This window comes from Excalfactoria chinensis, chromosome 3, assembly GCF_039878825.1.
Source record: "Excalfactoria chinensis isolate bCotChi1 chromosome 3, bCotChi1.hap2, whole genome shotgun sequence".
NCBI classification, from domain to species: Eukaryota; Metazoa; Chordata; class Aves; order Galliformes; family Phasianidae; genus Excalfactoria; species Excalfactoria chinensis.
Genome location: NC_092827.1, coordinates 40842510 through 40870494, shown reverse-complemented (window position 1 = coordinate 40870494; position 27985 = coordinate 40842510). Strand labels below are relative to the sequence as shown.

The window sequence follows — 27985 nt, the reverse complement described above, 5'->3', positions numbered from 1 at the left end:
CTCGGGTGGGAGAAGCGGGGCTGGCCTCGTCGCGCTCGCGGTTTTTGGGTGTGTGTTGTGAGGAGACGGTGGGATAGAAGGGGAAACCGGTCGGCCTGAATCGCTGTGGTTAAACACGCAACAGTTAAGAGTGCCCGAGGTTGCTGTGCTAAACGTCTGTCAACAGGTGTGAACCACAAATTGGCTCTTATTCAGAGCGGTGTTCTACTCTGCTTTTCAAGACTCACAGATGTAGCAATGTGGTGGCCCTCAGTGTCTCTGCAGTGATGCTGCAGCGCTGTCAAAACCCAAGATGAGTTTTTCAAGGTCTGTGTCTGCAAACCTGGGGCTTTTGTGTTGGAACTTAAGAAAACTTTTCAGGAAGAAACAGATCAGCTTGTTAGAAGAAGCAGGAAACGCCTGGCTCCAGAAAATACTGCTAAAGAGAAATTTCTTTTTCCTTTTTTCTTTTCTTTTTTTCTTTCTTTGAGGGCAGGGGATCATATGTACCAACAGGTTGCAGTATTGTGATAAACTGTATAGGAAAGGTTGTGTTTTTTTTCTGGTGTGCATGTTTGAGAGGAGGGACAAGGTGAGAGCATTTTCTGCCTTTGGATTCATTTTTAAGGTTGGTAGCAAACAGGAGGACTGGATCACCACAGAATCTTCAGTTATCATTACAGCTGTAGGAGTACCAGAGAGTCCCCCAATGCTGAAACTAGACATCGGTGTGAACCTGAGGGCCTGCTCAGTGTGTAGTAGCTGCTGGTTTGTTTGCAGATTTGGCTGAACCCTGTGCTTTGTGGCTTGGATGGATATTTCAGGAAAGAGCTGTGATGGTCTTTTTGAAGTGATGTTCGTGCGCTGCTTTGGACTTGATCCTTTAAGCCTGTAGCTTGTTGAACGCTATCAAGGATGCAGTCAGGCACAGGGCCTGAAGAACTGATTCTATTTATTGCTTTAAAATTAAAAAAACCCCACAAAACAAAATAACAAACCGGTACTCAGTACTTGAACTTTTGGGTGTGATGTTGTTCAGTTCTAACCTTGAAGACTGTGAATGCAAAAACATACATGTCCATTAAGTACTCAAACACTTGGAAAGATATTTGGTTTTTGTGGCCATCTGGAAACTGTGCTTAAAATTGATTAATTCCACCTGTTTCTAAAGTTTCTTCTTCCTACTGTGTTCTTGAGGTTGTATATTGTAAGTGTCGACAATCAAATTATGATTGCTTATTGCTTTCTGAGCTGTGCTAATTTTCTTTAACTTCTTTGACGAGTAGAATTTTCTTTTCAGAGCTTTTTCCTTTGTTTTTTTCCTTCATGGAATCATAGAGTCATAAAATGGTTTGAGTTGGAAGGGACCTCAAAGCCTACTGAGTCCCACCCCCTGCCATGGACAGGGCTGCCACCCTCCAACTCAGCTGCCCAGGCCTCACCCAACCTGGTCTTGAGCACCTACAGGGATGGGGCACCCACAGCTTCTATGGGCTGCTGTGCCAGCGCCTCACCACCTTCTGAGTAAAGAAGTTCCTCTTAATGTCCAATCTAAATCTCTCCTCTTTTAGTTTAAAGCTTTCTTCCTTGTCCTATCACTATCAGACCATTAAAAGTTGGTCTTCCTCCTGTTTATAAGCTCATTTGTCTTCCTGCCTAAATTCTCTGCTGCTCCTTGGAAGTCTTCCTTAGACTGTAATGGGTTTCTTAAGCTTCGGTAGAAAACCATTGGCTTTGAGCAGCGTAAGTTCTGAACTGAAACAGCGTAGAGAGCATCACTGCTACAGCTCTGAAAACATACAGTGTAAGTGAAGTGTTGATGAGTGATTTTAACCTTTTGCCACGTTTTGGGTCAGCAGGCTGCTACAGCACAGAGCCCAGTGCTGAGAGCCTTAGGGAAGGCAGCTTTAAGATAACAGTCCACGTGAGACAGGACATGTGGAGGAGCAGCTGTTGGGGCAGTATACATTTCTCTGATGATCCTATCAATTCCTTCCCCTCATTGGATGCAGCAGTGGCAGCTCATGGGTTTCGGTGCCTGCCATGAATCAGGCCCGCAGCAGGTGTTCTGGGGTGATGCTCGACCCCCGATGCCTCCAACCCAGACAGCTCCTGGCCAGCAGCCTTAAATCTGTGAGCTATTGCTGACTATGCAGCTGGGGCAGAGTGACGGGTAACTGACCCCTACAACAAGGGATTTTGGAATTACCATGTGGTAAGGCCAACTGTCTTTTGATGATTTTTTTTTTGTTAAGCTTTGGTTTCTGATGCCGGCCACATGAAGAGAACATCCTCGGTACTGGCTTTGCCAGACTTGTCAGAAGGAGAGTGAAATGGGAGGGAAGGTTGAATTTCATTTCAGAAAGGCTAATGTTTAGTGGTTAACAGGTCATTGGAAGTTGGGGTATCTGGATGATATTCACAGCTGTGCTTCTGGCACTCTGAGCGGAGAAGTCACTTAATTTTTCATACTTGCTTGTACTTATCTGTAAAATGAATATTGCAGCATCTGTTTTCTGGAGGTGTTGCACTTAGTTCACTATAGCCTACATTGATCACTGTGATCTTTCAGTGGAAAATGGTGTATAAACAATATTAATGAAGAATATGTTAAACAAACGCTGTCATTAGAATATTCACCTCTAACAGATACTTTGGAAACAGAACTGAATGCTAACTTCTGCTGGATCTCGGTAGCCTTCTGAGCCACACAATGGTCCATCAGAGCTTTCATTTTTCTCGCCCCATAATGAAGTGCTTTCAGCAACTACTGAAACTAACATTAGCATTCTTTTGCTCTTCAGGCTTTGTTGAACTAAAGAATTTTTTCCAACAATGAGCATGTAAACTGCTTTTCAGATGGGAAGAAAATAAATATCCAGTCCTCTCTCTTTGCTTCCCTCACCTTTCTAGGCCAACATACATCCTTTTTAATATAGGAAAGAATCTGTAATTGCCACCACGATCTACTTTTCTCAAATACATAGTGCAAATAACATGGTCTTGATTATTTAATCTCCCCTGAGAAGGATATAGCTTATTGCACATTGTAAACAGTAAACGTTATGGCCAATGCATCACTTTTATAATATCAGTAAATGAAATGGAACACTTCGTACACGTAAAATTATTATGGGGCACCATTTAGCTCTAGTCATTCCATCATTAGTGTGTGGGAGGAATGATTATATTTGAGTTCTGTCAGAATTGTTTGTTGGTGACAAATCCTTGCGTAGACTTAGTTACAGTTTTCCTGGATTATTGCGGAAATAAAAAAGCCTGATCAAACAGGATTTGTTCTGCTGCAGCCTGCCATAGGTTGGTCTGTAGCTGTTTTTAAGCACTGAGTGTAGCATGCAATCCAGAGCAGCTTGAAGATGGTCTGTCTGCTTTTGGGTTATAATGTCCAGTAACACTGCATTCCTGATGGTTGTGTTTCTCTATCAGCTTGGAATGGCTCTGTTTGGTGACTCATATCTTGTCACTTTAGATGCAGCATTTGTCCTTCTGCATGGATGGCCGAGTGTCTGCAGCACAGATACAGGGGCTTGTTCCAGCCCTCCGGGGTGGAACTGTTGTGGCTAATTCCTATTTTGTCTCACAGAAAGGCGACCTTACAGGTACCCTTATTCATAATTGTGTGTGCTGTGACTGACTGTGAACAACTTTGTTGCAACATCTTCCAAATGTGTTTGTTTGCTTTTTTTTCCCTGGGCTGTTAAAACAAAGGCGTCCATGTGCTCGGCTGTGGCTAGCAGGGTAACTGCACACAACCAGCAGCCACATGCAGAGACTGCTCAGCTGAGGGCTTCTGCCTGTACGTAGCCTTCTGAAGCTCCAACTTGCTGTAGTCTTCAGAGTTGTACCGAGGTCCCACATCTGCAAAGGATCTTGGGGGTGGGCTATGACATCCCCATCCTGCTGTTGCTGGATCAGAAGTCAAAATGAATTTGCATTCTCTGCATTTTATTGTCTTTTCTTCAGGAATGCTTTATAAAAAAAAAAAAATCACATCTCTGCAGCACAAAAATGCTTTTTCTAGGTGTGCTCAGAATGCTGCTAGATGTTAGCTATGAAGTAGCAGGTGTGTAATTCCTGTGTTTATTGCAGAAATCTGTTGGCTTGGGTGGTGTGGAAGCGCTCTTCACTAAAGGTAGCAACATGCAGTGCACTTCTGTGGAAAGTCTTTGTGGTGATGTCAGAAATGCAGACACGTCTCCCTGCTCTAAATATTTCATCCTAATTGCCAGATTACTGGGATGCTGGTGGTAATAACCAGGTTAGCTTTACTCTGGCAAGACTTCCCTGAAGCGCTCTGCATAGCCGGTAGAAGCAGCGGTGCTCTCTGGAGAACAGCAGCTGAAGCACTGGAGTGAAATTGTGGTTTTGCCACATAAAGAAGCCTCTATTTCAGGAAAGGTTGCTCCCTCTCGGATAAGTCAACCCTTGTGAATATCTTTCAGTCTGTTTTGGTAGGCTTGAGTAGTAGCTGCAAAAAACTTTTGTCATGTTGCATCTCTTCTAAATGCTTGTGCTCCATAGGCATTTCTGTGACTGTACTTGGAAGCAAGCAATTCTTAGCCCCAGAAAATCGGGCTTTTTCTGCATTTTGGCTGAATGAACTCTCAAAGAACTATCATGGAAAACTTTGGCAGGTGAGAAGACATGGAGGAAATGAAATCATTTGTGGGTTCACATGCAGATTGAAATTTCCTTCTGTATCTGATTCCTCCTTTTTTTCATTGTATTTATGAACTCCACTGTTATTTTCAGTTAGCCATTAAATACTGTCTCACCCAGTTAAGGGAAAAGAAAAATACGTTTTTCCCTGCCACATTCATCCTTTATACTTTAGTAAGATGGAACTGGATAAATAAATACGTGCTGCTTGTGTTTTTTCCTCCCATATTTTACTTTTTGTCTCTCTTCTTGCACTTTTTACCAATGCAGATTTCATTAGTTTTCTCCACCAGTGGCATTACCTTCACATACACAAATACTTGTGCCCGTTAGTTATTCCTGCTCTTCTGAAGAGCTGTCAGTAGGATCAAGAAGATAAGAATTGCATCAGAACTTGTACACTTGTGCTTGAGGTTCACAGTTTGCCCTTAAGGATCTTAACTTTTTTGTTACATTTGATTTTAATTAAACACGCTTTTTTGCTGGGTTTGGCAGTGAGAATCTTATTCCTAAAGGTAAAGCACATTATCCAATCAAATGTTGACAAGTGTTCCTAAAGCACAGCTCAGGAAGGTAAGGACAGTCATCCCCCTGGCCATGGATTTGCCAGAAATGCTGAGGGAGGCTGAGCTGTTGAACAAACAGGTTGTTTTCAGCTGAAATGATGCTGAGCTCTTGTTGTTCCCTGATGGGATGTTTATGGTAGTGTTACTGCACAGTACAGTACCGGGTTTTGCTGAATGTTTTGCCACCGTAAGCAAAGTCTGATCAAGTAGCAAGTTTGCAGCACGGATGTATAAAAGCGAGGCTGCAAATTAATTTTTCTTGCATTTGAACAGTATTCTTTACAGTGGTTCTCATTTGAATATCTGTTTTGAATCCAGGTTTCTGTACTGACGAGGAAGGGGTTATTTCACCATATAGGGTTGCTTTGGCAAATAAAATGCTTTCAGGTGAAAATGCTGCTTGGGATGTGCTGATAGAACCTTTTTTCAACGAGAATGAATAAGCTGCCCTGATATTGATAATCTCTACTTTTTTGTAGGGAACGTGTGTGTCTGGAGGAGCATCTGCCTTATGCTGATTAATTACCTAGTAATTTATTTCTTCCAAGTCTGAAGGTTTCAGCAGGAATTTGCGTACGACTCATTCTAGTTGAATGAAAAACCTCGTGGTTTCTTAAGTTTGGGTTTCCAGTGTGTGAAATAGCAGAATAGCTGAATACATAATAAACAGATTCAAGTGCTGGTCAGTCTTTTAAAGACAGGGCATATAGGTAATAAAGCAGTTTCTTTTGGTAACAAGTAATGTTTCCCTATAACAAAAGACAAGCAAACAAAGGCAGGGGGTGTATCCAGAATCACAGTGGACTGGCTGATGCTGAACAAGCCCATAATATACCTGCTTCTACATTATGCGCACAGCAGCCAGAGCAGCTTTTTCAAATAAAGGCAATTATTGGTCTTTGCATCTTTTTTACATTCAAATACCAATGATTTGTATCGCCTACGAATATGGAATGGCAAGTTTAATGTGCCAGCGAATGACCAGCGAATGTCAGTGTTTGCTCTGTGCAGGAAAAGAGGACTGAATAAGTGGGAATATTTTCAAAATCATTCTTTCTGTAACCCAGAAGATGATTACCAAGTATGCCGTCATATAAAGCACAAATGAGAGCTGATGTCATAGAGTAATCAGGATTCACATTTGGATGACTGGAAACAATTTTCACGTAATGAATCTTCTTTTTCAAAGGCTTAGCTTGCCTTTTTTAATGTTAGAGGTGAAAGTACGTTCCGTGGTCTCTTATTCTTTCTGACATCTGTATGTTGTAGCTTGCAAGAAGTGTTTTCTCTTACTCAAGAGATTTTCCCTCCACCACATTGTAGTTTTTGATGCCACCTCCCAGTTTGACTCCACTCCTTGTGGCCCCGGGAAGCCCTGTTAACTAAATCTGGCGATCCCTTTCAGAAGTCCAGAGAACCATATGTATAACACTGTGTTGTCTGCAGTACTTTGTATTTTCCCGAATAGATACCAAGTTGGAAAAGCACAAATACAAGCAAGTATCTAGATGTTTCCATGCTGATGCCACTGCTTTCTCCCGGGGCTGGAAGACCATTGTTTTAAATTATTAATAACCTTCTTTTACCCCACTTCTGACTCTCTTAGTTTCCCTCAGGGTAGGCAGACTGTCTACAGCACTTGCCCTAAAGGAACTACTGCAGGAGACAAACCTGACAGACTATAAAGGAACGCCATGAATTTAAAAATCGGGACTATTTCAGAATTTGTTTAAATTCTGTAGCAGATGCTTTGCTGTCCTTGAATTGTCCCTGCCGGTTCTTTAGCACTGACAATCACTTTTGCTTAATTTTTCTTCTCCCTTCTTGTTTTGTGAAAGATTCATGTAAGGGGAGGAGAACTGATCATATAGGAAAACTGATATGACTCATTACACGTGAGCTTTTGTCAGAAATGTGCTGTGAACCAGCTAGATCGTATTTGTAATGATATGGAGGGCTTAGAAGTTTGACTCTAAACCTGACTTAACTAAGAAGCTCCAGAAATGGTTCAGCCTGCTGGGGGTTCTTCAGATGAGCCTCAGTCATTTTTCATTAATCCCCAGCTATTTCTATTAAGAAGCACCAGGTTGTTCCACCTCTTGCTTTCATCCTTCTTGTTTATTTTCACTGAATTTACAAGAGGTGGTTATTTGCTTTTTGCCTTCGTTCTCCTCCATTTCACTTTTTCAGAATAAAATCAGTTGCATCTTTTCTCCTTTTCTATCCTGCAGATAAATAAGCACAGGTCTAAAATTAATGCTGTTTCTTGATAGAACGTGTGTACAGTAAAAGTCAAGTTCATTTTCTTCCTCTTTTCTTCATTCTTAGCTAAGGAGGGAAGTCATACCCAGGTACTTCTGGTTCAGCTGTATTCTCTAGTTAAAAAACACAAATGTGCATAGTTTTCATTTCAAATTTGCTTCAAACATGCTTTTTTTCGGGAGAACTTTTCTTCGATATTAATTCCTGTTGATAATTTGTTATAGTGCAATCATGATAGCTGCCACTGAGCATACATAACAGTCATTCATTTTGTAGAATTTGAAGTCATAAGAAAAGAAAAATATATCCCCCCAGTGACTTTGATTATGCTTTTCCTGGGTGTTCACACTCATGTTGCAAACCTGATGGAATGAGAGCTACCTCTTTTCTTTAACTGTTCAGGACACCCCACAAAATAAGCGTAACCAAGGGATTATTACATCTGTATCCTGTATACTGCTCCATGAGTTGTCTTAAACGTTGCACTAAGAAAAAAGAACAACCCCAAAACCAACAACTTTCTTCCCGTCATGAAGGAGGTCTGGGTTGACAACAGCACGTGCTTGTGTAAAGCCATCCTACAAGTGTGTTGTCCTCATTAAGGCAGTCTGAGGCTAATGGCCCATGCCAGTGTGTCTGGTTGTCATCTGAATGATTAGCCAGTAGCAGGAGCACCGTCATTAGTTGATTTGGTAAGATTGCTTTTAATCAAACTTAACAGATGGTTCAAGTTGTTAAGAGCTAAGTAGAATCTACTACTTGTCGGGTCAAGTACACAAGACAGAGCTTTGTGATCGTATGTGGAAAGTCATCTCTCTTTCAAGCATTTGAAAAATAGTTGTGCTAGAGACTATGTGTCTGTTAGGGATTGTTTTTGTCCAAAGATGCATCAAGTTCCCAGTTAAATTAGTGGTGAGTTTTGAGACTGTATGGCATAGTGACCACATTTTCATATTATGAAAATTCATATATTTTCATAGACCTCAAAGTAAAAGTACCTGCAGTATATCAGTGTTGCTTGCATGTGTGCGTGTTATACAGGGGGAGATTTTTGTCTCTCCTGTCTCTGATTCCCAACTACTTTTGATTTAATGTGGTTTGTTTGAAGATACACTGTGTGCATATTTTAAACTAATTACAGTGATGTTAATGCTACATTATAAAGCTCGTATTTGGATCATGCTTTTGGAAATAGACTTCTGAATGTGAATCTCACTGGTTTGACATCTTTGAATAATTAAAATTGGATCTACAGGAAAAAAAACAAACATATTTTTCCCAAGCCTTTGTTGTCCTGTGGATGTGAAGCTGAAATATAAAAGTACAAGAGATCAGTTCAGCGTATCTGTTCTTGATCCCTGGTTCCTGGAGCCAGAAGTACCATGTAAGGTGTGCACCCTGTGTTTCATTGCTCACAAGAAGATCTTGACACTTTCTGAATATCTGTAAGTTTAGGTAGTATGGGAGGTTGTTGATAGACTCTCTGCAAGAAATCAGATCTCATGTATTAGTAGGAGTAATTAGGTGAAAAGACTGCTTTCAGAAATAAGGTTCAGAGGACTCGAGGAAGCTGGAAATGCAGAGACCCGCAAGGTGGTTGTGGGGAAGCCCTTGTTTTAATACATATTTAGTCAAGGAACGGAACACATTGAAGGAGTTTCTAATATTGGAATTTACAGTATATTTTATGTGTCTTTTGTCCATAATATAACTTCATAAAACTGAATCAAATTATCTTGCCAGCAGGAAAGTAGGAAATGAATCCATGTAATGACTGTAATGTGTCATAGCAACCAAGTTTTAAAATAGTCAAATTCCAAAATAAGGTTATAAAAATGACATCAGAGGAAAAAAAGAGCATTCTATGTTATGTTATAGCAACAGAAACGTAGGCTTATTTTTATTTGTGAATCACTTGGGATCCTATTGCTGCTTGTGGAGTTTTTGCTCTCATTTTTCTTTTCTTTTTAGGGGAAGATTATGTCCTAACACAATGTGTATTTGTGGGGAGAACATGTTTTGGCGTTCCTTGTTTCTGTCACACTTCAAAAGAGCTGAAGTTTTGTTAGGTTTTGCTCTTTCAAAATTTCCCTCAAATAAAATATTTGCTGAATATTCATCTCCTCATTCTCTTTTCTACTTTTAAGTCTTCAGGAGTTCCCTTGAATCTTTTGGTCCTCTCACCATGGCTTGTCAGAGAATGAGCTTCGCTAGCAGAATGTAATGAACGAAAATTTGAGAGGTATATATTTTTTGAATTCCCACAAGCTTGATGTTATTGGTAGATGCCAGCATACAGTGTGTAGTTTCACCACCTCAGAAAGCAATGGTGAGGCTCACATGGATATAGGTACGTGTGTCTGTGTGCTACCTGGCATGCACACTGGGCTCCCAGCTGTTAGGAGCCATGTGGGAGGGCAATGCAGGCTCCCTCTCTGCGCCTCCTGCAGATGTTATGCTATATAAGATCGGCGTACGCAGTTGGCTGCTTTAAATATTTTCTTTTGAGAGCTTTCATTTTCAATTCCAACAGGTCTCATCCTCAGTCCACAGCATTGGTTTTTGTTTTTTGTTTTTTTCATGTGGCTATTATGAACTAAAAATGTATTACAACCCAAAGCTGGGGGGTCTTCACAGCTAGAAGCCCACTCCCTCCCTCTTATGCTTTAAACGCTGGCGACTTGCTTGCCAGGAATACCAGGTTTGGGTTAATGTATTGTCCCAGGGTGATAGCACTGCTTTGGATTACCTTGGTGTGCATGTAGGCATTAAATATTGAAAGCTGTTTTCATATTCTCCAGTGGTGAAGCTCTGTATAAACAAGTCTTATTTACTGAACAGTTTGGGAAGTGTGTACACACTGGTATGCCTTAGGAAATCTACTGTTAAAGCCTTTGTGGACCTGATTTTCTCTGGCCATGATAAATGGAGTGGTAGACCAGGAACTATATCAGAGAGTGTTACTGCAAGGAATAAGTAGTGAGCATTGAGATTTAAGAGATTTTGTGTGAGTTCACTAGTAATTTACATGCTTACCAACTGCTGTCACCAGACCTCATTAAACATTTCTCATTTTGTTTTTCAAAGGAATTTGAAAACAAATGTCTGTGCTGTATGAAACAGTATCTTTTATGCTTGAAAGAGTTGTAAGCCAGGTATGAAATCTGGAGACAAACAAATTAAGTCCTTCTTATGCATATAGTTATTAGAGAAGCAAGAAAATGCATTGAAGAGGAGAGAGATGTCTGTTAGTACTTCAAACCTACATGGAATGAATGTTGCTATACTATATGGAATGCAATGCAGGCATTTAAAACCTGCAGCTCGTGTTGCTAATTACTGAAAGGGTGTAGTTGTACACTTCACATTTAACAAGAAGAAACCAAAACCCCACAGCCTTTGGGAACTGATGATGTGCAAGTAGCAATTTTCCATTTTCAGACTTTTCTGCTTCCAAAAATGTATTGTTAAGAGAGCAGAGGAGAAAACCTTGTATATGTTTAACCCTTGCCTCATTACGCACATTTCGGAGATGGTTTTACGTCTTTAAATCAAGAATGGGAGATGTTTTCTCTCTTCACCGAGGACTAAGTAAACCATTTAGAGCCGGATTAGCTCTGGAAAGAGGGCTAGAGAAAGTGAGAGAAGTGGCTTTCCTCTAGCTGTAAATTCTCTGTGATTTTCATTAATTCACAAACCATTTATTTTTACTATGGAGACACAAAGTGCAGAGCCCTGCAGCCTGGTTATGGCAAATGGAAGGGTTACTGTGCTTAGCAGGTTGTGATTCTGTACCTGATGGCTTCAAGTTAGAAATCTGTCTTAGCTTAACTCAAAATGTCATCATTTGTTGATGCGAATAATTCTACATTCTTCCCTCCCCTATGAACGTTGAATGATTCTTTCACAAGAAATTAGGTTATTTTAATTAATTACTTGGGGTTTAAAATCTTTGAATTAAGTTACAGGTGAGCTCAGCTCTTCCCTGAGGAGCTTTTACTATGTTAGCAGTGGAAAAGGATAATTCTTACTGCATAATTCCCTCTAATGGGCTGTTGTGTGTTGCTCAGTTGAACAAGACTGCTGCTTTGCTTTTGATTTCTGGTTTGTGTCCAGCTTTTCAGGGAACAACTTGAATGGTAGAAGATATCACCAGAAACATATTTTCCTTCTCATTGTAAAAGAGAAGAGTGAGACCCGCTAATATCTGTTGCTTTGGGAAATTATTAGAGATTGCAGAAATACAACGTGAAACTAAATGAGGTACTGGTAACCAAATACATGAAGTCTTCGTAGAAGATGGACGAAATATAGGGACAGGTTTATTGGTGTTAATTTCCTATCCTTATTTCAGGAAATGTTCCCCTTGCTTTTAAACTATTTCTCTTATGTATTTATAACTATATACAATCATATAATGGTAACTTTATCTGTTACTTGTGGGCTGTGGGGACTGAAGCGATGCTTATTTTCCTGTTCTGGAGTATGATTACTTGTTGAAGATGTGACAAATTTAGGTCATATTTGGCATGCGTTTAAATTTAGCCTGAGACTGATTTATGAAAAAGAGGTAACAAACCTAAATTATATTTTCCCTTGTGTGAGTATTGCAGCCAAACTGCAATTCATTTTGTGCTATGTTAAGTTGCGATAAAAGATACACGCATGAAATAAAGTAGGGTAAAGAATTCAGTCATTAAACCGTATTCTTTTCTTTTGTTAGCTTTCATCGCTGCACCTTCAGTTGTGTTAATTACTTCAAAGAATTATCTTAGAGGCTAGTTGAAGAGCAGAATCAAAGTGGAAGGGAAATAGCCCTAAGCAAAATCTTTCTTTTTCTTTTATGAGAACATTCTTACAGTAACTTGTAGAATAGAGGTCACTAAAAGAGCCCCTTTGAAAATCCCCCTGCTTCACACCTTTTGTTTTCTTTTTTAGTATCTTAATATTTTTGTTTTTTTTGATATTCCAGAATACTATATGGCCATGCCTGCAGCTAATGTTAGAGAGCAAAGTGCTTGTCCTAAACTTATGATCTTCTCATATATTTTCAATTATTTTGTGTATGTTGAGGAGGAGAAGATGCCGAGCTATACATGGATTTAGTTATTCTGGTACCTTCTGTGGCTGTTTTTTCTTTTTTAATTTTTTCTTCTCACTTAATAGGCCCAGACTGGATCCTCTGTACTGCCTACATGACTGTCAATGAGTTTTTTTCAGGGAACATTGTGGCAACTGTGTGTGTACATCAGTGTTTGGATCTGGGCTCAGAAGCATACAACCATCACTGCCTCTCAGTCTACAAACGTTATATTAGTTCCTTATTTTCTTGAGCTAGCCTGATATCCCAAAAAGGCAGAAGAAGCAGAGGCAGTCTGAAGAAGGCACCCTGGGACACCTTGAGGTCAGATCACGTGTGTATGTTCTGCTTCCCCCGCACTCCCATGTATGGCGGAGATCTCTCTGAGGAGATAGAGAGGGTGCCCTGTTTTGGTGACTGCAAGAGCTGGAGCATAAATGAAAGTTTGTGAAAAATTGAATCGTGGGTAGAATCACAGAATGCTTTGGGCTGGAAACGATCTTAAAGCCTATTCATTTCCAACCCCCAGCCATGGGCAGAGCTGCCATCCACCAGCTCAAGCTTCCCAGGGCCCCATCCAACTTGGCCTTGAGCACCTTCAGGGATGGGGCATCCGTAGGCCTTTTAACGTGCTGGAAGGCTGCAGTGAAGTCTCCCCAGAGACCTTTATTCCAGGCTGAACAAGCCCAGCTCCCTCAACCTTTCTTCATAGAAGAGATGATTCAGCCTTGTGATCACCTGCGTGTCCCTCCTCTGGTCCTGCTCCAACTGCTCCGCATCCTTCTTATACTGGGTGCCGCATGCCTGGGCGTAGTATTCAGATGGAACCTTGTGAGGGCAGAGTAGAGAGGGGCAGTGACCTCCCTTGCCCTTCTGCCTCCTCTTTTGATGCAGCCCAGGATATATTTGGCCATATATCAAGCTTTTCTCCACTAGAACTCCCAAGTCTTCTTCCATAGGGCTGCTCTTGACCCATTCTCTGCCCAACTGATGTTTGTGCTTAGGATTGCCCTTACCCAGGGGCAGGACCTTATGCTTGGCCACGTTAAGCTGCATGAAGTTTATGTGTAATTGCATGATTGCCTTTTGTAACATTTGTGGGATATATTTTTATTATTATTATTAAATGTGTTTGTGTAGGTGAAAACCTTGGGAAACAAACAAGTAGTTGAAAGGCTTTTATTTTTATTTTTATTTATTTATTTATTTATTTATTTATTTTTTGCCGGTGTATTGGAGAGTGTTTCATTCAAATAATGCTTGAAGTTAACTCGGAAAACACTCTATTTTTTACTGCGGATGATGTGAGATTGATTTTCTTGTTACGAATTTAACATAACTGTAAGTTATTGCTGTTAAAATGTGGCAATAATTTGTGATGTTGAATAGCTAAAACAGTATTTACAGAAAATATTGCAATCCGTGATACTGACTAAATGGAATAGTGTTGATTTAGACTAGATATTAGGAAGAAATTCTCTACTCTGATGGTAGTGAGACACTGGAATGGGATGCCCAGTGAGGTTGTGGATACCCCTTCCCTGGAAGCATTCGAGGCCAGACTGGTTGGAGCTGTGAGCAAACTGGTCTAAAATGGGGAGGTGTTTCTGCCTATAGTAGGGGAGTTGGAACTACATGATCTTAAAGGTCCCTTCCAACCCAAACCGTTCTATGATTCTGTAATTCTTTGTTTATTTTATATTAAAAGATTCTCTGAAACCTGACTTATTTATTTTTGCTTCATGCACAGCTAGTCCTGACACATTTTAAGACTAAGGCAGAAAGTATCTCCAAGTAACAATATTCAGTGCTATTTTAAGTATGTATGCCCTAGTGATGATTTTTAAAGCACAAAATAATGATGACATACCATGCAGAGGTCTTGCTTGCCTGAGGCTAGTGGTCTGAATGCGCTAGGTGCAGACACTTCTGTTTGCTGATGAAAGTGTTGAAAAGAAGCAGGATTTCACTGCTTCCTTTCTTTTTGTTTTGTGAATGTCTTCTTTTTTTTTCTTTTTTAGTTTGCTTTTAATTAAGCTGCAGTCAATTAACATCTGAAATCTTTTGAAGAATCTGAAGAGAGGTATGAGTCTGGAAAGGAGGCTTGAAGCTTGAATTTGGCAAAACTAAGGTTCAGTTGATTACCTGGTAGAGGCAAGAAGAAGGCCAGGCATTTTGGGTGATGTGTGCCAAGCCAGGGGCAAGGTAGCTTTTCAGGGAAAGGAATGAGGATCCTGACAGACTTCCTAGCAAGTAGGGCAGAGAAGTGTTGCCGGTAAATTATTAGAGAAACACCTAATGAGACAGAAAGAAGTCAAGAAGGCTAAGAAAAAGTATGGGAAGTCCATTACAGCAGTCAGGTTAAGGAGGAGGCAGCTGGAGCGTGTGCGCTCAGGGCTCATCATGGGGAGGTTGTCTGAGATATGTACAAAACAGTTCCGGTTTGCATCCAAGGCATCCCAGTGGTTTCCAGATGTTTTTGTCTGCGTAGTGCTGTTAAAAGTGAACTTCTGTGTTATGCCCTTTTCATCACTTTAAATTGAAAGCAATGGAAAGATACAGTTCAGCAGACTAACAGCTTCCCTCACGGACAGCAGTACATGAACTTTATTTGTCTTGCATTGTGTGTCTGTATTGTTCATATGCAGTCAGGCAGCCTTTTCAGCCTCGGTGTGTACCTGTCGTGTAGAAATAGAAATATTTAGCATTTTTCATTCTAATCTTCAGAGAAGATCATGATATGCAGAGGAATGTATTGTGACTTTTCTTAGTTGAAAAGGTGTGTGAATAATATTCTGGAAGAACTGTGGGGAAGAACAATCTTTGCTAATTAGAACTTTGACATAATGCAGAAGTAACGATGTTTGAGAACACAAGTGACAAAGCGTTGCCTTATTGCTAACGCATTAGGATGCTGAAGAGTAGGAAATGCTTTCCTATTCAGCTGGGACTTACAAATATTAAGTATAAGAGCTTTCAATTATGTAGTGAAGTAACTTCAATTTTAGTTTCATGATCTGCTGAAGGATTTATTATCATCTGAAGTCTTGTATGAATGTGAACAGCTCTTGCAATTTGAATCTATGCAGTTGTCGTGGGTCGAGGTATTACAACTCTGAAGTTTGTCCTTTATCCAGGTACAGTAGACTATGAAAAGTTTATTCCTACTGCCTTAGTCATTGCATTCTTGCTTCTCTACCTTTGGGTTTAAAAGATTTGTATAGCAGAAAAAAATGAAGTGTAACAGAATGGAAGCGTGTAAAAAAAATCCCTAAGAAATGAGAATCTCCTTTTTCTGGTGGACAAATAAAAGCTGCATTGAAATTGAGGACTATTGTAGAAAATGAGGCTTGGCTGTATTTGAGTACTTTGTCACAAACTGTAAACCCATACAGTCACTGAGTTCAGGAATAAATGAAACTATATCTTTTTTACTCCTTTTCTCAGTTTAGTGTCCAGAGCATTTGTTCAGCATAGGATTAGCACCTAAGGTATAGTTCTTTTTGCTGTGTTATTGCTATTTGAGTTTTAATTGCCTGTTTTGGGAAGGAAGGTTTTATGAGGTGAGGGAACTTTGCATCCTTAAGAAAACAATAAATACTTTTGTGAACTTTGAGATATTTGACTTGGTAACCATTCAGGGGAAACTACTTGCAGATAAAGTGGTTTTATGATTGTAATTGAAAATCGTCTTTCTGTATTTACAGAATGGTTTAGTTTAGAAAGCACGGGAAATCTTTTTGCCTTGCTTGGCTGCTAAGTGATGCAGTTAGGAGAACTTTAACAAGTGTCCTGAGGCAGTTGCGTTGAGTGGAAGAAGTGCTTGAAAGGAAGCAGAATTGGCTGGAGGGGCCTTGGACTGTGGTTTCTGGAGCAGCTGAACAGGTCTGAGGGCTATTGCAGCTGGAAGGAGGTGTGGCACGCTCTGCCTGCCCTTGCTGTGCAGGTTTACCACTCCCATGTGTTGGTTTTGCTGCTTATCTGGTCTTTCTGTGAACTGATCTAATTTGTTAATTAGGGGAAAAAAAGAAAAGCAGGTGGCTTCTTTCAGTTTGGGTTCGTTTTCTCTTGGGCTGATCTGGTTCACTGGTAGAAGGAGCACAACATTCATTCTCTTGCAGTGCTTGTTAAGTCCTTCAGCAAGGTTCTGCTGTTGTGAAGTTGCTGCTTCTGTTTTTGTTAGCAGTCTTTATGGATGCTCTTGCATCCATCTCTCTGGTGTCTGAAGTAGCAGATGAGCTTCTGAACTCTGTGGCACATCTGGTTCTGTACCAACTCCTCCTTTAGTGGAAATAACAACAAAAAGCTTTAACAATTCTCAGTTTCTCTCCTTGATTCCACAGTACGGAAGAATTACCTTGAATACTGTAGGTGTCTTTTACTGCTGCTCCTAAAGTTAGTCTCATTACCTAGCTTAGTTCTACTAACCAACCACAAAGAGTAGTATCAGGCATGAACTCAGGGGCATATCTAGATTTTCTATTTACACCTTCGCTGCTGGATCTGTGTAGTAGTGGTACGGAGCACAACTGCTGGCATTCATTGTTCCCATCTACCAGGGGTGATCCTTCTCTATTTCATGATAATTTCATTTTAATACAGAATACAGTGTAGGAAAGGATGTTTGTGTCTGGCCTTCTGAGGTGAGTAGCTGTCAAATACGCCTTGAATATTTTAACTACTGGTTTTGCCTGAACGTTAAAAAAAAAAAGGTCTCTTTCCCTCTTAAGGATAGCCAAGGTCATGCCCAGGTACCTTTATGCATTTTCTGAAGCTTAATTTGCCTTAGGAAGTAACTGCATGGCTGTGTTATTTTCTAAAAACCTTATCGGAAGAAATCGCAGATAAGCTGTGATGAGAATGGCTGCCCTCCCTCATAGGGTAAGTGGGAGGCTTAAAATCTTCCAGCTGTTTGTCAGATATTTAACTCTGCTCTGAAACTGCTTTACCATCTGTCTAGCTGAAAAAGGTACACTGAGCAAGAAGAAAAGCGTGTTTCCAATTCAGATGAGTCTGCTGCATCCTGAGAGATAATCAAGTCACAGATGATTATGGGAGCAGTGAATTTTAAATTTTATAGCAATAGCTTCGTAAAAGACATAGAAAGCTGAAGCTTGAAAGGATTCAGCTTCTGGGTACCTCAAAGGAGCAGAATCATAGCATCCTGAATTTAATGTTTTTGACTGCTACATTAATTTATTGTTCCTCAGCCTTGCTTGTAGGTAATTGGTGTTTTCTCTTGTGTAAAGTGCATCGTTTTCTTGAAATCAACAATACGTGCCGCTTATTATTTCTTGTTAGATACTAAATGCCTTGAATTTGATGAATAGAGATTTATAAAACTTATGAAGAGATCTGAAAAGCGTGGCAGGAGGACAGGGCAAATTTTATCAATTAGGAACAATCAAGCAGTTTAAATGATGAAATGAATGAAAATTAAAACAAAACCTCCGACATGAAAAATATGAAAAAAAAAATCTAGTCCACTATTGCCATCTGCAGGATATGATTGGAACAGACTGGGGACGTAGAGGAACAGGAATTTGAATGGCAGTTTACAGTGACTGATAAAGAAAGAAGAAAGTGTCACCTCCGAGGAAACCTGAAGAAACAAGCTTCAGAGCCTTTATGTCAACTCATTTTCAGTTAGTGGGTTTGCTGGGTAGGATGTACATCAGCTCACAAAGTTTCTGCACATGTCTTGTTTTCTACTTCCACAACAGAAGGTGGCTGCTTCTTTAGGTTTCTTGAGAGAAATATCAGTTATTTAAAATGGTACTTCCACTATGAGCCATATTTGGGATAAGTAGCCCTTTGGATCTGCTTCCCGCTAGAAAGCTGTTTGCTCTGTCAGAAGTAACAGATCTTACATGTTTTCCTAACATTCTTCCCATCATCATTCCTGTAAAGGCATCTCTTGGAAATAATGAATTAAATGTGTGGCTTGCCAGCTAAGTCTATTTTTTGTGATGTTAGGGAAGAATTACCACAGACCAGTAGGCAAGTGGAGCACAGATACAAGTTGCTAGCAGTAGGCAAATGATGTCAATGTGAAAGGTTAATAACCAAAAGCTGTGGTTTTAGAAGGGGTGGGAAGATTGGGGGAGGGTGTAAGCCTTGTTGTGTGTCTGCTCAGCTGCAGTGGCTGTGAGTTGAACCTGACCTGTCTTTCCATGTTGACTTCTTACAGAAGTGAAGGTTCAGGTATAGGTCCTTAATCTTCAGAGACAGTGTTCAGGATGCATGAAAAACTGCAGGAAGATCCAAGGGGAAGCTGAAAGTCCAGCTTGGCAGAACTTTTTATGCAACCAGTTTGTTGCCAAAGTAATTCCCCCTGGGACTAGGGATCTCTTCAACCTGCGCTGGGTAGTTTCCTGATGGGTGTCTGCTGTAGACAGCAAGTTGGTGGTGTAAATCATTGAAGCATCTTGACTTGGGATCCATATTTCATGCTTGTGAGCTTACATGTCTGTTAGGAGTTAATTTTTACTATGTCATTGTCTATATCTGAGGCTATGTGTTGCTCTTAATAATGAGTGTAGAGAAATGAATGTTTCAGAAAGCATCCTGTGCTGTGTTACTAGAGTAAGTTTGTTGGATTTCTTTTCCGAGGAGGTGTGCAAAATGGATGTGAGTGATGCATGCCATCAGTGCCTCAGGATTACAGACATTCCTACTTCAGCTAAAACTATATGAATATATAAAACTCACCAGTCATTAATTTGAAGGAGCCCTTGAATCAGTGTAGGGATGTGGATGTGGGGAGAAAAGATTCTGGAGTGAGATCAGAGATCCGCTGAGGACTTTGTTGCTGCAGAATTGGCTGTGTAATGATGGTGTCAGATGTACAATTGATCCTGTACTTTCATCTTGTTAAGTCCTGAATCGAGAGATTCTTTTAATCCCAGGAAATCTGTCCCAAATACATACAGTACCCCAGAAGGGATGCCAAGGCATCACTAACTGAAATTGGCTTAGTAAAGCAGCTTCAGTACTGAGCGTTATCTTTACTCATGAAGCTGTTTTGATCTTGTGAAAGCAAGAGAGAAGCACTTCTGTTCCTCACTGTTAGAGGACCATGCAAGTAAGCTCCCCTACCCCCCTGAAAAACTGTAATAAGTATTTGTGCACGTGGTTGAAAGACTGTGCTTCTCTGGCTGAGTTAACCTGGCCTTATCTTTCAGGATTGTAAGAAGTTTGCAATTTCTGAACCAGATCTTCCATCAGATCTGAAAAACAGCAAAATTTTGAGGCAAATTATAGTTCCCGTAAGCCCTCGGAGGAAAGAAAACAAATAGAAAACCTTAGCTGCAATTTAAGTACACAGTTTTTGTGAAAGTGCACATTAAACGGGTCAGCTCCTCGCTTTGAGCTCTGGGAATTCTGTCTTTTTACTCTGTCCTTTTTTGATGAAAAATAAAACATGAAAGTGAACCTCAAATGTAGATCAGACATTATGAAAAAGCAAAGTATGGAAATGATGCGGATAGTAAATGAATAAATGATGGGAAGGTTGCCATTGGGCACTTACTCATTCTGCAGATTTGAAAGGCAAGTATCTGCTCATAAGGGAGTACCTAGATTGAGATGTTGGGATACAGAAGGATTTCTTTTGACAGTAGTACTTTTAACCTGTAGGACACTGGTTTGCTTCGTTTTTTTGTGTTATTTTGATTACATCTTAAGATAAAATATTCTTGGTGTTAAGAAAGCATTTGGAGCGTATCTCAAATAGTGGTTTGTAGTACGTGACATCAATTTTTCATTCAAAAAAAGCCCTGACTATTAGTATCTTTTTAAATCTCAAATAAATCAGCACTAGTTTGCTGTTGCTTGTAAGTAGGAGTCATAAGCAGGAGCTCAGTGTAGCAGCTTGGGCAGAGCAGAAGATGTTTCATTATGGGTGCTAAAAGAAGTGTTGTGCGCCCTTGTTTAGCCGAACTTACATGGATGTAACTTTCTCTCAGTGACTGATTTCCAAGGGACTGTGGTTAGGAATAATTCACCCACAAGTTCTTGCAAAGAACATAGGTGCGCTTTTGGTCCAAGTTCTGCTCTAATTTGGGATTTGAATGATTTTCTTCACAAAGAATTTGCCTCTGAATGCACGCACGGGAAAGGGAAGGTTACCATTAGCATGAAAGAGTAAAAGCAGATGCCAAAGTTGATCCTCGATTAGAAGAGATTTCCTCTCGGTTTTAAGTCCCTCACAATGGCACTGTGGGGAACGTTTTCAGCGCAGTGCGGCCCTGTAACAAAGAGTTGCTGCTAACAAAGGGAGCTGCTTCGCCAAATCCTCCCGCATGGCGCTGAATGGCTGTCACATCGCGGCAGTTATTAAGCTATGAACCTACCGGGGCCCAGCAAAGGCAACACTTAAAGCAGTTCTCAGGATAGTGTTTTTACGGATGTTGGGAACTTTGATATTAGCAGGGCACCGAGTGTGTTTTAAAGTGTACGTGTGAATGTTTTACTTTCTAGGACCCTTTATATGTGAGAACTGAATATTCAGCCCTTTGTGTGTGAGCGCTGAAGTTATTTGGATCAATAATTAGTATTTTTCAGATGATTGTCCAGTTATGATAATTTCTTGTTCTGCACTGTGCTTGGATTTCAATGAATGAGGCAACGTTTAAAAAGTCCATCCAATTGAGTGTTTATGTCCTTGCACCCCTGTATCTCAGAGCTGTGACCTGGTGGTAGGATATTTTACTGCAGTACTGGGAAAAGAGTCAATATCCATATGAAGTCAAGTGTCGTGTGGAGAGGACTCGTAGAATCATAGAGTCACAAGGTTGGAAAGGACCTACAGGATCACCTAGTCCAACCATCCTCCCATTACAGTTGCTACCACAGCCCACTAAACCATATATCATAGCTGCTCATCCAGACGCCTCTTGAACACTGACAGGGACGGCAACTCCATCACCTCCCTGGGCAGCCATTCCAGTGCCTGATCACTCTCTGAGAAAAGAAAGTTTTTCCTTATGTCTAAATTCGATTCGATTCTAGTAGGAGACCTTTGCTCTCTGCTTTCCATTTTCTTTTATACAGTCCACTACTAACCAGTTAGCTCTCACAAAATTAATGTTGGTGTTCATTTGGGTGTAGGTTGTAAGAATACCACTTCAAGTGATAATAGAAACTTACAAAAATGGTGTCACGTTTCTATTCCGTTTATAAAAGGGATTAAAAATCCTACAAGAGAAGAGTTGGGTAAATATTAAACAGAGACCTGCAGTAGCCCTTACAATGAAAATTCTGTATATTCCTTTCTTGGCTTTGTGGCGCATCCAGCTGCGCATCGGTGACTCCCCCCCCCCCAGTGCTGTATTGTCAGGCTCAGTCTTTTGTGTTGCTAGTGGTAGCGCGCTGCAACTGTATCTCAACACTGATCTTTAAAAGATACTTGTTTATAATGGATGTGCAGTCAGGTCACTGCTCATAAAATGAGCTGTAAACACTGAATAATGTGTATTCACCTAGCCCAAAGCAAATGCAAAATAATGCAATGTAGCTTGACCTTTTCTCATGGCAGGTTAACCTGAGTCTAATTATCTCGGATTTGCCTCAGGCTAGGAGTGGACAGGAATCACAGCTTGGCTGAGTAGTAACTGTTTAACTCTTCCTAACTTGCTTTTGTGTTTACATCCTATGCTGCTAGGGGTGAGGCGAGGAATTTGGGGCAGAACAAAGAGGGACAAACCAAAAGTGCTTGTAGCAGCGGTTCCAGGAGCTTGCTGAAGTGTTGACTGAAGTTCGGGTCCCTGCCTGATGGATGTTGTGGTAGATGTTTCGGTAGCTTACAATCCAGAGAGTATAAGGACCAATCCTCTAAACTGCAGCAGCACTCTTATATGTATTATTGTATTATTATTATTATATTATTTATATATATATAATTTTTACTTTTTGACATAGTTCACAAAATGCAGCTGAAATGTAAACGTGCAGAGTTGAAATTTATACAGATGTCCAAAGCAAACTTCTCAAATGTAATTTGGAGCGGAGGGAGTTGCAGTAGTGGAGGAGATGCATTTTAAGTATCACATTTATATCATTAAGCTTGTGTCATTTTTATTGACGGTTTTGAAGGTAGTTTCACTTCCAAGATGTATTTTCACCTCAGACTCCAAATGTGACACCTGAACCATCTCTTGTGCTCCAATAAATTCCATTTTTTGTATCTTGCTTTGAAAATACCCTACGTGATGTTAACGAGGTAAGCTATTGGCTGTGTGCTGGCTGAGCTGGTGCGTTGCCACCGCAGCTATCAGAGCTTTCCCTCCCAAAACACCAGTGGTGTTTGTTGGTTTTGAATGTCAAATACTTCAATTACTCTTTGTGAGGTTTTGGTCACTGGAGCTTGAGATAGCAGTTGAAAAATGTATAGCTTTTACTATTGAGTCACTGCCAGAGTTTGATGCGCATTTTTGAAGTTTGTGTCAGTAATATCATAGAATCACAGAATTGCTTAGGTTGGAAAAGACCTTAAAGATCATCAAGTCCAACCACAACCTAACCGTAGTACCCTAACAACCCTCTGCTAAAACCATTCCGTATAATCAGAAACCCCAGAAACTTCACTACCTCACTGCAACTAATGTGTAAGGTAACGAAACTGAGAAAGGTACTGCTAAGTTCTGGATTTGTGAAGTGTCATATAGCTCAGCTTGGCATTCTGTTTTGCAGGAGAGATATAAATACAAAAGTCACTGCGTAAAGCTTTAAAAACCCACACTTAGAAATGAACTATGTCTGTGATGGTATGTGCCAGGTATTCTCCATGTGTTTATGCCTTTATTTTGAACGTAGTTTAAAATCTCAAACGCTCAGTCTAGCTTTTGTAGCTAGAAAGAAATGTACCAAACAAGCAGCTTTCAAAAGGGAATGGATTTATGCCATAGCTTTTAATGTGGCCATAGCAAAATGAGAAGTGAGATGGGGAAATCTTGACTAGTGAATTGCACTGCTAACTAACTATGTTAGCAGCTTTGCCATAAGGCATTTGGAAATGTTGTGTTTCTCGAGATGTACAAGTCTTTTTGTGACAGGATATGAACAATTTATTGCTACACTTACCATTCATGCAGCAGCTACGTTGTCCCTGATGAATTGTTGAGAAGACTCGGGAAAATGTTCTAGCTTTATTTTAAAGAAACAGTGTTCTTTTCTTTCTGGTTGAGATTACGGCTCTCCTCCATTTTATCCCGGTTTTAGACTTTGCTTTGAAAAAACAGTTTTGGTCTGGAAAACGACCACTTTTACCCTGTTAAAAAAAAGGTGTCTGTAGAACTAGAAAAAAAGGACAGAGACTCAATTATGGCATGTTTGCAACTTTGGTGCATTTTTTTTTTTCTCCTTTTAACTCAGAACCCAGCTTTCTGCTTTCGTCTGAAATGGGTTTACTTGAAAGTATTGTCAGTTTCTTCAGTAGGGCATGTGTATAATTTTGAGCTGAATTCTGCTTATTGTTTTTGACACTGGGAAAAATGCGTGCTGTGTTTTGTGATTGTTGCAACTGCGAGCTGTGCATCTGCTGGTATGTAGCAGTTCTCTGTTCATTCAGGAAAAAGAAGGATTTTCCTATTCATCTCTTAAATGAATAACCAGCACACTCAAGAAAGCCCACCCCCAAAGCTTCTGTGAAAATGTCTGTCTTTAAGTTGAATAAGAACAGAGATTTTAATTTTAGGACATAAAATGAACACAGTCTGGTCCACATGTGTGTTTTGTTGGCGGTGGGTTTTTGTTTTTTGATAGGAGCCTACCCACCAAAGACGCTTTCTTCCTCTCCGCAAAGAAGTTGACTGGCACAACTGTCATGCAAGAAGCTTTTCTAGAGTAGCTCCCCATGTAGAGTCTCTTGCAGAATGGAGACAGCTTTACTCCAAAAAAATAGTTTCCTCTTCTGGACAGTGTTATTTAAAATCCCTTTATGATGTGGTGTTCACCTATAATTGCTAACACAAGCAGTTTAAAGACCTGTAACAGTGGTCCCCAAGCTGCATCTATTGAACATCTTGCCTATTTGACTCTTTGTAGAGCTAGAAAAGGAAAAGTCAGAACTGACACGACCATTGCTATGTTGATGTGGAGAGCAAGTCGCTGTGATAACACTGTAGGCCAGCTTGTGGAACATTTTCCCTGGGTTAGCAAATCTTTTGTATCTCTGTTCCTTAGCTCTTGCTCATAAACTTAATGCTTAATTTTGCTTTGTTTTCTTATAAGAGAGAAAACAGTTGTCATCTTTTCAGCAGATGTCTGGTGATGTTCAGAATATGATGAATAGAGCACTATACAGTTAATGAAAATTTTTCTTCCACTATTTCCCTTGTGCAATGCTTTTCACATCCATATATCCTTGATAGAATCCCTAGGACCATAAAATTAAATTGGATTAATGCAGGCTGATGCAAGTACCGCTTCTAGATGAGATAGCTTCTGCAGGGCTGCTTCAGCATCCCTTCTACTCCTCCTCCGTTCCCACAGTGGGCTTTTCCTGAAGAGGAAGCTGGTTGTTATGGATCCACCTAGAGGTAATCTCAGACACAGGAGGAGCAGCTGCCATAGAGCTGTGAGCTGTGACACAGCCTAGCTCTGTCCCTTTTTTCTGCTTTCAGTTCTTCCCCTTCTCCTTGGGTGGGCATTAAGAGCAGAGCAGGAGCTTTTGGATGTGTAGGAGAGGGAGGAGGGGTAGCATCATATACAGCAGGAAGGAGGTGGCCAGGAGCCAGCACCACAGTAGGATGTACTGGAGAAAAGAGCATGGGCGTAGCCCAAAGCTCTCCAAACATAGAAACTGCCAAGTTTGGACCACCACAAGCTGTATTTTCCCGGAGCCTCTAAAAAAGTCCTTGTAATCTAGGTTAAGAAGTTAACTTCCAACTATGTTGTATCTTTTTATGGGGGTGGAGGAGAGTGACAAGAGGAAATAATTCCAACTTAAGTTTAAAGCTAAGTTAAATGCCAAATGAAAAACAAAACAAAAACCACCAAAGAAATAACAAACCAGATCTCTCCTCTGTTAGACACTGACTTGCATTCCCCAGCCTCTTTTCAATGACTCAGTCATGCTACGTTGTGCCATTTTGTATATACTCTTGCACTGGATATGCTTTTTATTGGAATTTTCTGGATTTAAGAAAAAATAAAAATCTTCTATTAGTTGTAGATTTTATTCAGAGAGCTCTCATTTGAAGGGCTGTGTGTTTTGCTGTGTGTCACAAGAACAAAGATCCTGGTGGTGTGTCTACTTTGACAAGTTGTTCCCCTCCTTTCCCCACCATCTTGTCCTTCATTAGCATTCTGTGAGAATGCTGTTTAGAAAGGAGCAAACAGTAAGATGCATGGTCAGTCATTCAAAATTCAGGAAGCGCTGATGGGTTTGTAGCCTTGTATGTGTGCTTTGAGATGTCATCAGAATCTGACATATAAATAACTTTCTATATACCTAGAATTGTATGATATGTATGTTAGTTGTCGTTTACACCTGCTAACTCTGGAATATCTGTGCTTGATGCACTGAGATGCTGCTCTGTTTCAGAGCTAAGTTGAAGCATAATAAATTCTTAAGTCTTAGTTTTGTGTATTTTAAAGATGATTGTTTAATCTGAAGCAGCATTATTGACTTACAGAAAGGTATTTTGATGTTCCGTGTTTAGGTGTTGCCTCGTGTAAGTGCTGTCATACAGCTCTGGTATTGTATTATTTTACAGCAAGAATGTGTTGACATCTTGTATTTTACTGCTGCTGCAGGCATAATGGGTCAGATAGGACTAGAACACCAGTGCTACAAAATCATTGTCACACATGTTAAGAAGAACTTGCAAATGCAAGTTAGGTACAGAAGGATACTGGAATTATCTTAATACATAGTCTTTGAAAGGGGGATTGTCTATGCGCTGGGACACTCATCAAGGACAGCATGTTGAAGTGTATTTAATATTAAAGTTACTTGGTGAAGCAGCCCAAGAATTAGCATGTTTTTTATTGCCTGAAAGAAGCATTTACGTTAACCCATGACATTGTCATTCAAGTCTCTAGATGGTATTAACAGCGTCCTCTGACAAAGTCACCAGTACTAAGACAGAATAGACTGTGTTTTTTATCACAGTGGCCTCCGTGGATTCAATTCTGAAAAGGTCAATAAGGGGAGCTAATTAAACTTTAGTTGTTGAGAGTTTGCACCAGGTTTGACATTTTTCTGTATACAGTCTATTAACATTTATGAGTTCTTATTTTTTAGATTTCTGACTTATGTAACCATATACTATAGCTTTCTGGTGTGCCCCTGACAGTGGAATTATCAGTTTCAGTCATCGAAACTGGAGAACAATAATCTGATTACTCAAGATCAAACCAAAGTTTGTAGTCTGCCTAATTTCTGTATAGTGAATAGAACTTGTTGTTACTGTTGTAAAAAAACTTAGTTATGTGAAACATTCTAAATCTTGCCATAGGGAAAGAATTAAGGCACCCTCAGAAATTGCTGTATTTTCAAAGCAGTGATTTCAGAACATGAAGAAGAAGGACTTCTCATGAATGGGTACTACTATATGTATTTGCATTGGTTGAGGATGTGAAATTCTTTTGCTTATGAGCATCATTCTCTTTATTTTTGCTCTGTGTCTGTTGATGAAACCGTACAGTCTTACCTGAGACTGTAAGTCTCAGGCTGTTAGTAATTCGAACTTTGTTGTTTGTCCAAGACGAAGAAAACTGAGAATATCTCCAGAGCTGTTGCTTGTGGGAGATATTCTGCTTGTTGGGAAATGTCACTGTGGTTCTGTTTCTCTGTTTTGTAGAACTGTATTTCTGCAAAGAGATGGTGATCTTCCAAAAGCAGGTGAATCTCAACGTGGACCTGAAGGATAGTGTTTGAATTTTATCTATTTCATTCTCATACTCTTAGTGCTGAATGAATAGGAAACTTGACTCATAGCTTGTTTTTGTGTGTGGTTTGGATTATTTTTTTTTCCTTCTTTTATTCTTTTTTTTCTTTTTCCTTGTGGCTTACTACTTAAGAGTCTGCCTTTCTCTAGTTAATAATGGGGTGAAAGAGGAAGCATACTGGGTAGGTTGATGAGACTGACCTTGTGCTTGGTCTGCCCACATGGCAAAGCTCTTGTAAGTTTGCTTTGGAATTGGAATCCATTTCTACACATTATAATGAGATTCACCTGAGCTTCTGCTTCTCCAGGCTGAGCAGGCCCAGCTCCCTCAGCTTCTCTTCACAGCAGAGGTGCTCCAGTCACTTCTGCATCTTAGTGGCCCTCCCTTGTGTTACAGCCTAACATTCTTTTCAGTATGTCCATGTCTCTCCTGTATAGGGAACCAAGAATTGAACAGTATTCCAGATGGGGCCTCATGAACTCAGGAGCAGAGGGGAAGAATAATCTCTCTTGACCTCCTGGCT

General features: G+C 40.2%; 1 protein-coding gene across 1 annotated transcript in view; it reads left to right on the top strand.

Annotated features, from left to right (window-relative positions):
- Positions 1-27985, top strand: part of PDSS2 (decaprenyl diphosphate synthase subunit 2) — a 108975-nt gene that overhangs the window by 389 nt on the left and 80601 nt on the right. The window lies entirely within an intron of this gene.